This window comes from Nycticebus coucang, chromosome 8 (assembly GCF_027406575.1).
Source record: "Nycticebus coucang isolate mNycCou1 chromosome 8, mNycCou1.pri, whole genome shotgun sequence".
NCBI classification, from domain to species: domain Eukaryota; kingdom Metazoa; phylum Chordata; class Mammalia; order Primates; family Lorisidae; genus Nycticebus; species Nycticebus coucang.
In genome coordinates, this window is record NC_069787.1 from 20,237,693 (window position 1) to 20,246,168 (window position 8,476).

Consider the following 8,476-nt stretch of genomic DNA (forward strand, 5'->3'; position numbering starts at 1 on the left):
GGGTGGGCAGCTGGGAAGCAGCAGAGAAAGAGTGAGCCAAGTCAACCAGAGAAGCTGTGGAATCCACAGAGGCTTGTAATTTACCTTCCACTTGGGGTTATCTGTGGACTCCAGCTCTATGTATATTCCTGTAACCCGTGGTTGATAAACCCGCACAGGTAGGGAAGGGAGGAGAGAGACAGAGCTCCTGCCAGTTTAGGGATCAAACACACTGAAATCGGGAATCAGGACGCCATAAAGACAAGGCCACCAAGCCTCCTTCAACAAACAGAAAAAGGTGGCCTGGTTTGAGAGTGCCCTGTCCTGGAGGAACCCTCTCAGCCTTCCCTGGCTTCCCTCTGCCCAGGTCCCAGGGTTCACGCCCTCTAGGCCTGCAGGTCATTGTTTTTCCCTGTTACAACTGTCTCAAGGGCTTCTCATAATAGTCTGGTGTTGCTATTGCATTTAAGGCCCAATTTGACTAAGACTCTTGGCAAAAATGACATTGGAACTTCTGGGATAAGCAGAAATTGGTGGCTTACTAACATTCCTTTCCAACTACATAATAATGCATGGGGGGTGCTCCTTGTAGGGCACCTATCAATGCCACAGCTGCACAAGAGGCCGACAAGGGTCACCAAAGGTTTTTATGATGAAATATGTGGCTCTCAAATCAATTAGAAAAAGTTTGCTAACAGCCACATTCAGGGTTACCCAGGGTTCTTCATGTGTGATGTGGAGGGGATGAGTGGGAGCCAGTGTGGAACCCTGCCACTTTAGGCCTGATCCTTTATGACCATGGCCACCAGGATCTGGATGCCCCCCCTTGGCCTCCCCGTGATTGAGGGACACCCCATGCCCAATAACCTGGCTGTCCCCATTTGGGACAGGGCCACCAGTGCTTCATGGCTTTTCCCTCCTCACCTTTGGTCCTTCTGGGGCTGGCCTGACACTCTCTCTAAAAGGGTCCAGGTTTCCCATCGAGGGTGGCAGCTCTTTCCACCATCCCCGAGGCACCTTGGAGTGAGTGTCTGGGGAGGACATTGCTACAAAAGCTACCACCAATAATCTGGCCTTTTGGTGCTCCCCTGTGTTACATATCCTGGTTGTTGGGGACAGTCGAGGCCACTGACAGTAGCTGGGACATGTCTGGGGGCCCAAGGCCAACTTTGGGAGTTTCCTATGGGTTATCAAAGTCAGAGGTGTCAATCGTGTATCAATCACTATTTCTGCCTCGGCTGATCTGGGTCCATGTTGTCCACCTTCTGACAGCTTCAGTGATTCGTTCTCTACATATTGCTGGGCTTTCCTCCTTTCTCTGAACCCCTCTGTTAATTTGGAAAAGTTGGGTGGTTTCACCTGAATAATTTCCATGTCCTTATAAAACACAATAACAAGACCGCCACTGCCTCAGCTGCTGCCGCTGCTACTGGGTCATGTTCATGAGGGGCAATCATTTCAGCTAAGGCCCAGGCACTTCCCAAGACAGTGGTGGTGGTGGGAGCTGGGGCCCCACGTGCGACCCCGGCCAACCCATCCCCTCGGCAGCCCTCACTCCCAGTGGGTCCTCGCTGCCTGCGGGCCGGGAGCGGAGCCTCTGCGGTCTCAAACCGTGAGTTATGTGGGACAGCTGGCGGGGCAGGTGATTGTCACCCTGAAGGAACTCTACAAGGGCATTAACCAGGCCCCCCTCTCTGGGGGTATCGATGTCATCATGGTGCAGCAGCAGGACAGCATCTATCACTGTCCGCCTTTCTGCCTTCGGTTTGGGAAGCTGGGAGTCCTGAGATCCAAAGAGAACGTGATGGATACAGAAATCCGTGGCAATGCAGTGGAGCTTCACATGAAGCTGGGTGACAATGGAGAAGCTTTCTTTGTGGAGGAGACTGAAGAGGAATGTGAAAAGCTTCCTGCTTACCTCGCCATCTCACCAATTCCAACCGAAGATCAATTCTTTAAAGATATTGACACCCCTTTGATGAAATCGGGTGGAGAGGAAAAACAATCCCAGAGTCCAGACGGCTCACACATCTTGGAAACAGAGACAGTTTTCACCCCGAGTTCTGTGAAAAAGGAAAAAGGAAGGAGAAAGAAATGCAAACCGGACAGGAAGAAGGAAGAGCAGGCTGCTTCTCCCGCTGCGGAGACACGTGTGATGTGGGCGGGAGCTCTGAAGACGACAAGGGCTCCCAGTCAGCAACGGGATCCTCAAATGCTTCCTGCAAGGAGGAAGAATACAAGGAGCCTCTGCTCTTTCATGCTGGAGATCGCTACCCCCTATCTGATGGAGACTGGTCCCCTTTAGAGAACACCTATTCCCAGGCAGCATGTCCCAAGTGTGATTCAGAGCTGGAGGTGAAACCCAATGAGAGCCTGCTCAGATCAGAGTCTCACTGGAGTGGTCATGGGGAGGATTTCCAGAATCCACCAAGGTCAGCAAAAGAGAAAGAGCTGACTATCATCCCAGGATGGCTACAATCACACCGTCAGAAGATACCCATTTTCAGGTAATTCCCAGTGAGGACAACCTCGTCAGTGAAGTTGAGAAGGATGCTTCCATCGAAGACACTGTCCTATAGTGAAACCCAAGCCCAGAGCCCTGTGTAAGCAGTTGAGTGACACAGCTCCCACCGCAGAGCTCCTCCAGCCTCTGGAGAGTCCCCAGATTCCATCTCTGTTAGATGTGGACCACCTTCCCAGCCCATCCTCAGCAGAGGCTGTCTCGGAATCCAAACGAGCAGCTAAAGTATACTCACCATCAAAGAAGCAAGGTATCCACAAGAGAAGCCAGCACCAGGGACCTGATGACATTTACCTTGATGACCTAAAGGCTTGAGAACCTGAAGGTGCAGCTCTCTATTTCCCTGAAAGTGAATCAGATCCCGGCTCCAGGCAGTGGCCCGGGTCTGACACGCTCTCTGGCTCCCAGTCACCACAGTCCGTGAGAGGTGCAGCTGCTGATAGTGGCACTGGGTGCCTCTCGGATTCTGCCACAGACTTGCCAGATGTCACCCTCTCCCTGTGAGGGGGCCTCAGTAAGAAAGGAGAAATCTCTAAAGAAAACTTCATGGAACATATCATTACTTATCATGAAATTGCAGAAAACCCTGGACTCATAGACAATCCTAACCTTGTCACACGGATATATAATCATTACTGTAACTGGGCATTGGCTGCTCCCATGACCCTCAGCTCACAGGTGTTTCAGAAGAGTCTGCCTAAGGCCACAGTCGAGCCCTGGGTTAAAGACAAGATGCCAAAGAAATCTGGTCGGTGGTGGTTTTGGCGTAAGAGAGAAAGCATGACCAAACAGCTGCCAGAAGCCAAGGAGGGAAAATCGGAGGTGCCGCCAATCCGTGACCAGCCGTCAAGTGCAAAGGAGCCGGCAAGTGTCAGGCCAGCAAAGGATGACTCCTCGAGTGATGAGGGGTCGCCAGAGCTTGAAGAATCAATCCAAGTGGACCCCATTCCCATGGAGCTCCTGAGCCATGGCAACACAACTTGGTATAAGAAGTCCCTCCAGCTCTCCTCAGACCAGATCCCAAAACTGAAGCTCCAGGATGGCCCAGACGATACTGTGTTTAGTATCACAACCCAGCATCAAGGGACCGCCGCTGTGCCGGGACCGTTTATCTGTGGAACTGGAATGACAAGATCATCACTTCTGATATCGATGGAACAATAACCACGTCCGATGCTTTGGGACAGATTCTCCCACAGCTGGGTAAAGACTGGACTCCTCAGGGCAGAGCAAAGCTCTACCATTCTATCCATGAGAATGGCCACAAGTTTCTGTTATACTGTTCAGTCCGTGCCATGAGCATGGCTGACATGACCCGTGGCTATCTGCACTGGGTCAATGACAAGACCACAATCTTGCCCCATGGCCCTCTGATGCTGTCCCCCAGCAGCGTGTTCTCCGCCTTCCACAGAGAAGTGATAGAAAAGAAACCAGAAGTTCAAAATCGCGTGTCTAAATGATATTATGAAGCTGTTTGCTCCATCCGAGCTGCCCTTCTTTGCTGTCTTTGGAAACCATCCAAATGATGTCTATGCTTACACACAAGTTGGAGTTCCAGACTGTAGAATGTTCTCTGTGAACTCCAAGGGTGAATTAATACAAGAAAAGACCAAAGGAAACGAGTCCTCATACCATCGGCTGAGTGAGCTTGTGGAGCACGTGTTCCCACTTCTCAGCAAGGTACCGAATGCCGCCTTCCCCTGCCCGGAGTTCAGCTCCTTCTGCGACTGGTGAGACCCAATCCCTGAAGTGGAACTGGATGACTTGGCCTGAGATGGCATCCCCACTGGGCAGGTCACTCGTCCCACAGCAAGGGAAGGTGACCAGCCCTACTGCCAACCTCGGACACCAGCTTTCCCGAGCACGACCTTGGGCTCCTGAAGCTGGCGCTGCTGTCCTTTGCCTTCCCAAGCCGGCTGCTCCGACCCTGCAGGTCTGCGGCTCAGCGCCCAGAGGGACCAGGGAAGAGCTCAGGCCAGGGCTGGAGGCTGTGCTTCCTACCTCGCAGGCTGCACACATACTTTGTCGAGTTGTGTGCGGGGTGCTCCTTCCATCACATAATTTAAAAGGAAGAAAAAAAGCTAAAAAAGGGTGGACCAAAACATTACACAATGTAAACTGTTACAATTTCCATGGGGCATTTGAGCTGGTTTCTCTCTGTAACCGGGGCTTTCTTCAGAGGCTCAGGCCCTCCTCTGAACTGCCACAGGTCCAGGTAGTGATGTTGGCTAAGACTGTGCACATTTCCCCTTTGGGCCCCTCACTTCCTGCTGTACTGGACAGGACTGACGCTTGGGTGGGCCAACTTGGGCAGGACCCCCGGGCCCCTGCCCCAGAGCCACTGAGCCCAGCCCCACAGATGTGGGCTTCTGGGGGAGCAAATCCTCCTAGATCAGCAGTTCTCAACCTGTGGGTCGCGACCCACAGGAACTGTATTAAAGGGCCACAGCATTAGGAAAGTTGAGCACCACTGCCCTAGACAGTCTTCTCATGAGTCTTCCCCACAGTGAGAGACCTTTACATTATTTTTTACATCTAACCAGAAGAACAGATTTTGCAGATCTGTATTTGATGTCTGCAATTAAAGCATCAATAGTGGGAAGTTGGGTTTTAAAACAAAACAAAAAACCCCAACAACTATATTTTCAAGGAGTGCGTGGAAATGCAAATACAGTTGCGTTGGTCCTGGGAAGAGTGCTGTTTCCTTCTGCCAGTTGCCTGGCCTAGATGGGCCTTTTGGTGTCTTGCTCTGGGACAGGATTTCTAAAATTCTCTGGTCCAGATTTGTCAGGGAAGCACAGTGAAGTTTGCTTGAAAGCATTAGGCTATGACATTTGGAATCATCACCCTGTAATAAAGCCCAAAGGAAGCTGTGCAAGAGGGGTCGTGGAGAGTCCCGTGAGCCTACCATCCCTCAGTAGTGTTCCCTCCAGCCAGGTATTCCTGTGGTTGGTGTTGTCGAGGCCACCCTGTGAGACCCATGAGGGTGTGAGATGCCCATGTGTTCCCAGTAAAATGTGCACAGAAGCTCCACTTATTAGCTCATTTATTTATTTATTTATTATAATGAGCTCATATCAAATGTCCAAACAGATGGCACCAGGGGAGGGTTGTGTGCTGTCCTCCCCTCTGAGCATTTGCAGCTACTGCAATATTGACATTAAGAGAACTGCAAGAGTGGAGACTTTTTAGGGGACCAGAAATGGCACTAGGTCATAGTCACCACGGTGAGAGCACAGGAGGTCAAGGCTCCTGAGCAGAGGGGCTGCAGATATAGACTGATGCCGTTAGGAAGGTTTCACGTGTATTCCATGTACCTCTGCAGTCTAATGGGGCTGGTGGTCTTGTTTTAGGTCTTGATCTATAAAGGGAGAATAGGGGAGGTTATTTTTCCAAATTGGAGAGTTGAAAGTCCTTGATGACTGATTGTAGCCATTTTTTCCTAGTCCTGGTGGGTGCATAGACGACATTGAAATGCCTTGAGCACAATTCCCAGGGCCAAAACCTGGGAGCCATATGTGTCCAGAGAAGGGACAACACAAGCTTTCTCTGGTGCAAAACTTGCCCTTAAAGTGTTCATAAGACTGTTTAATCGGTTTATTTATGTATAGTAGGTTAGGGAGCCTATATTATGTTTATATAAAGTTCTACCCAGTTAGTGAATTAAAATCCTAGCAGAGCAGCCATGTAGCCACTTCATTCCATAGACGCCGTCCGCATGTCCTCTTGACTGCCCTCTGTTTAGAGGAAGAACGAGAGCTTTATGTGCTTAACCTGAGCTTAGTAGGACTTCTTTGCATATGAGTGATACTGAAATTCTTAATAAACATCTTTAGTTCTTTTTAGGTTGTCCTTTAAAGAGTTTTTGACTAGGGTGTTTCTTTTTGTTGACTAACTCTTTGGACATGTGGCCTCATTAGAGGGTCCAGCCTAGGACATGGGTCCTAGCCCTGTGTTGAGAGTGGCTGGCCCCTGTGTCCCAGTGTCCATTAGCATTAGACTTGGTTGCTGCAGATTGATCCAGTGGGTACATAGGCTGATTAATATGAGTCATTTTCCTTGTTTAAAGGAGTCCTTCTTGCTGAAAGTAGATGATGACTTTGGCTGTAATGTTATGAAAGTATTAAGTTTGTGCTGAAAATCCATTGCCATTTGGTACAAATGACATTTGTTCTTTCTGTGAAAGAGAGATGGCCTCGAGTGTGTTTGTACACAAACCCTTAGGATGGTGAACTGAAGCATCACCCTCACTAACTGCAGTGACATGGGTGTCTCAGGGAGATGGTAGGCAGGTTAGCTCTTCATCATTCTAGCAGATGCTCCCTCGCTGGTCTGGACCCTTCCCCTGTTTGCAGTGCAGTCTGACTTTAGTGTTCCCCTTGATGTCCCTGTGTGGAAAGCTTGTACTGACAACTCTGGCCCTTGCCAGGCTGTGCGAGGTGCACGTGTGGACCTGGAGTATGCAGGCAGCTTCCATGTTTGAGTACTATGTTTTGCTGTGTTTGAAAACATGTGCATAGTTTTTGACTGGAAAAAGAAAACAGCTTACGTGTTTGCTGTCCTAAAATGAAAGCTGCCAAATATCATGGGGAGAACAGCTGAGGAACAAAGCTGAATGAGTGACCAGGAGGTGTCCTGCCCCTAGACAGCCCACTCGACTGTCTGGCCACATGAGTGTCCTGGCAAGACCTTTTATGGAAGCAATGGTTAGATAGGAGTCAGCTCTTTCACTTTTCTGCAAGTTGGTGAAAACAGATGCTTGCAGAGAATTTTATCTTATCATCCTATGTATTCTGGGAAGCTGTGTTTCCCCCATTTTTGGAGATTGCTTGGTTTAATAAAACTGTTTAAAAATTGAGTTTCTTCTTCTATTGTTCTTTCCAGGTGAAAACTTTTTATTGTAAAAGGTAAATAATGGAGGGAAAACCTTGCTCTTTTAATTTAATAATTATGTTAAGCCTATGATGAGAAGAATTTGATGATTAGACAGCAATGTCACTAATAAATATTAAGTTATCAGAAATTAATTATAAACATCAGTACAGTACTTTTGGTTATGGTAAAGTCAATTGTCTTAAGATGAAAAAAAATACTAACATATGGTTATAGAGATGCGATCCTCTTTGACCCAGTTGGTGATTCCACACTTGACCCCCTTGAACTATTTGATTTGCAGGTAGGAGCTTTGACTAGGGCATGGAACCGGTCCCCTTAGACCTGCCAGCTGCTTAAATCCTGTTTATCTCATCTACAAACATCAATGTGAGAGTAAGACACAGACATCATTCCAGGTCAAATCAAAAACAAAGCCAGATATTCACATTCCTCTGTGAATTTCCCAGGGTCAGCAGAGAAATTCCCTAACTCTTCTTTATACATCTTGACATTGCCCATTGAAAATAGAACATGAACCTTCACAGGCTGTTCTGTGGGTGCTGATACTTCCTGCAAAGGACATATAGAAGGGAAGTTAGGATGCAGAAGGGGAGCTAAAGAGAAGGGGTGGGATCCTGTGCTGATGGGGCTGAACCTCTTCTGGGCTGAAGCAACAGCCACTGTCCTGATCACAGCCTTAAAGTCTCAGCCCTTTTCAAAGTCAAAGAGGCATTTGGATCTCTCCCTGTCCCCTTAAGCCAACAATTTCCCACACAAGAGTCACAATATTGGGTTTTATCCCTCAGGCCCCACCAGCAGGAAGAATCAGGACCCACGTTGTCACAGAGATTTCCTCTTATGTTTAATCCTAGGAGTTTTACACTGTTAATTCTTATCATTTAAGTCTTCAATTTACTGTGAATTAATTTTTGTGTATGGTATTAAAATGTCAGTGTCCATTGAGAATAGCCCACATCACAAAGTCCCAAAGCTTCAACTGCTGACATGGATGCAGAGAGAAGGGAACACTTTTACACTGATGGTGGGACTGCAAACTAATACAGCCTCTTCGGAAAGAAGTATGGAGAATCCTCAAAGAAC

At 48.4% G+C, this 8,476-nt stretch overlaps 1 pseudogene; it reads left to right on the forward strand.

Moving 5' to 3' along the window:
- The first annotated feature begins 777 nt into the window (after window positions 1-777).
- Window positions 778-4,273, forward strand: LOC128591293 (phosphatidate phosphatase LPIN2-like; annotated as a pseudogene).
- The last annotated feature ends 4,203 nt before the right edge of the window (window positions 4,274-8,476 follow it).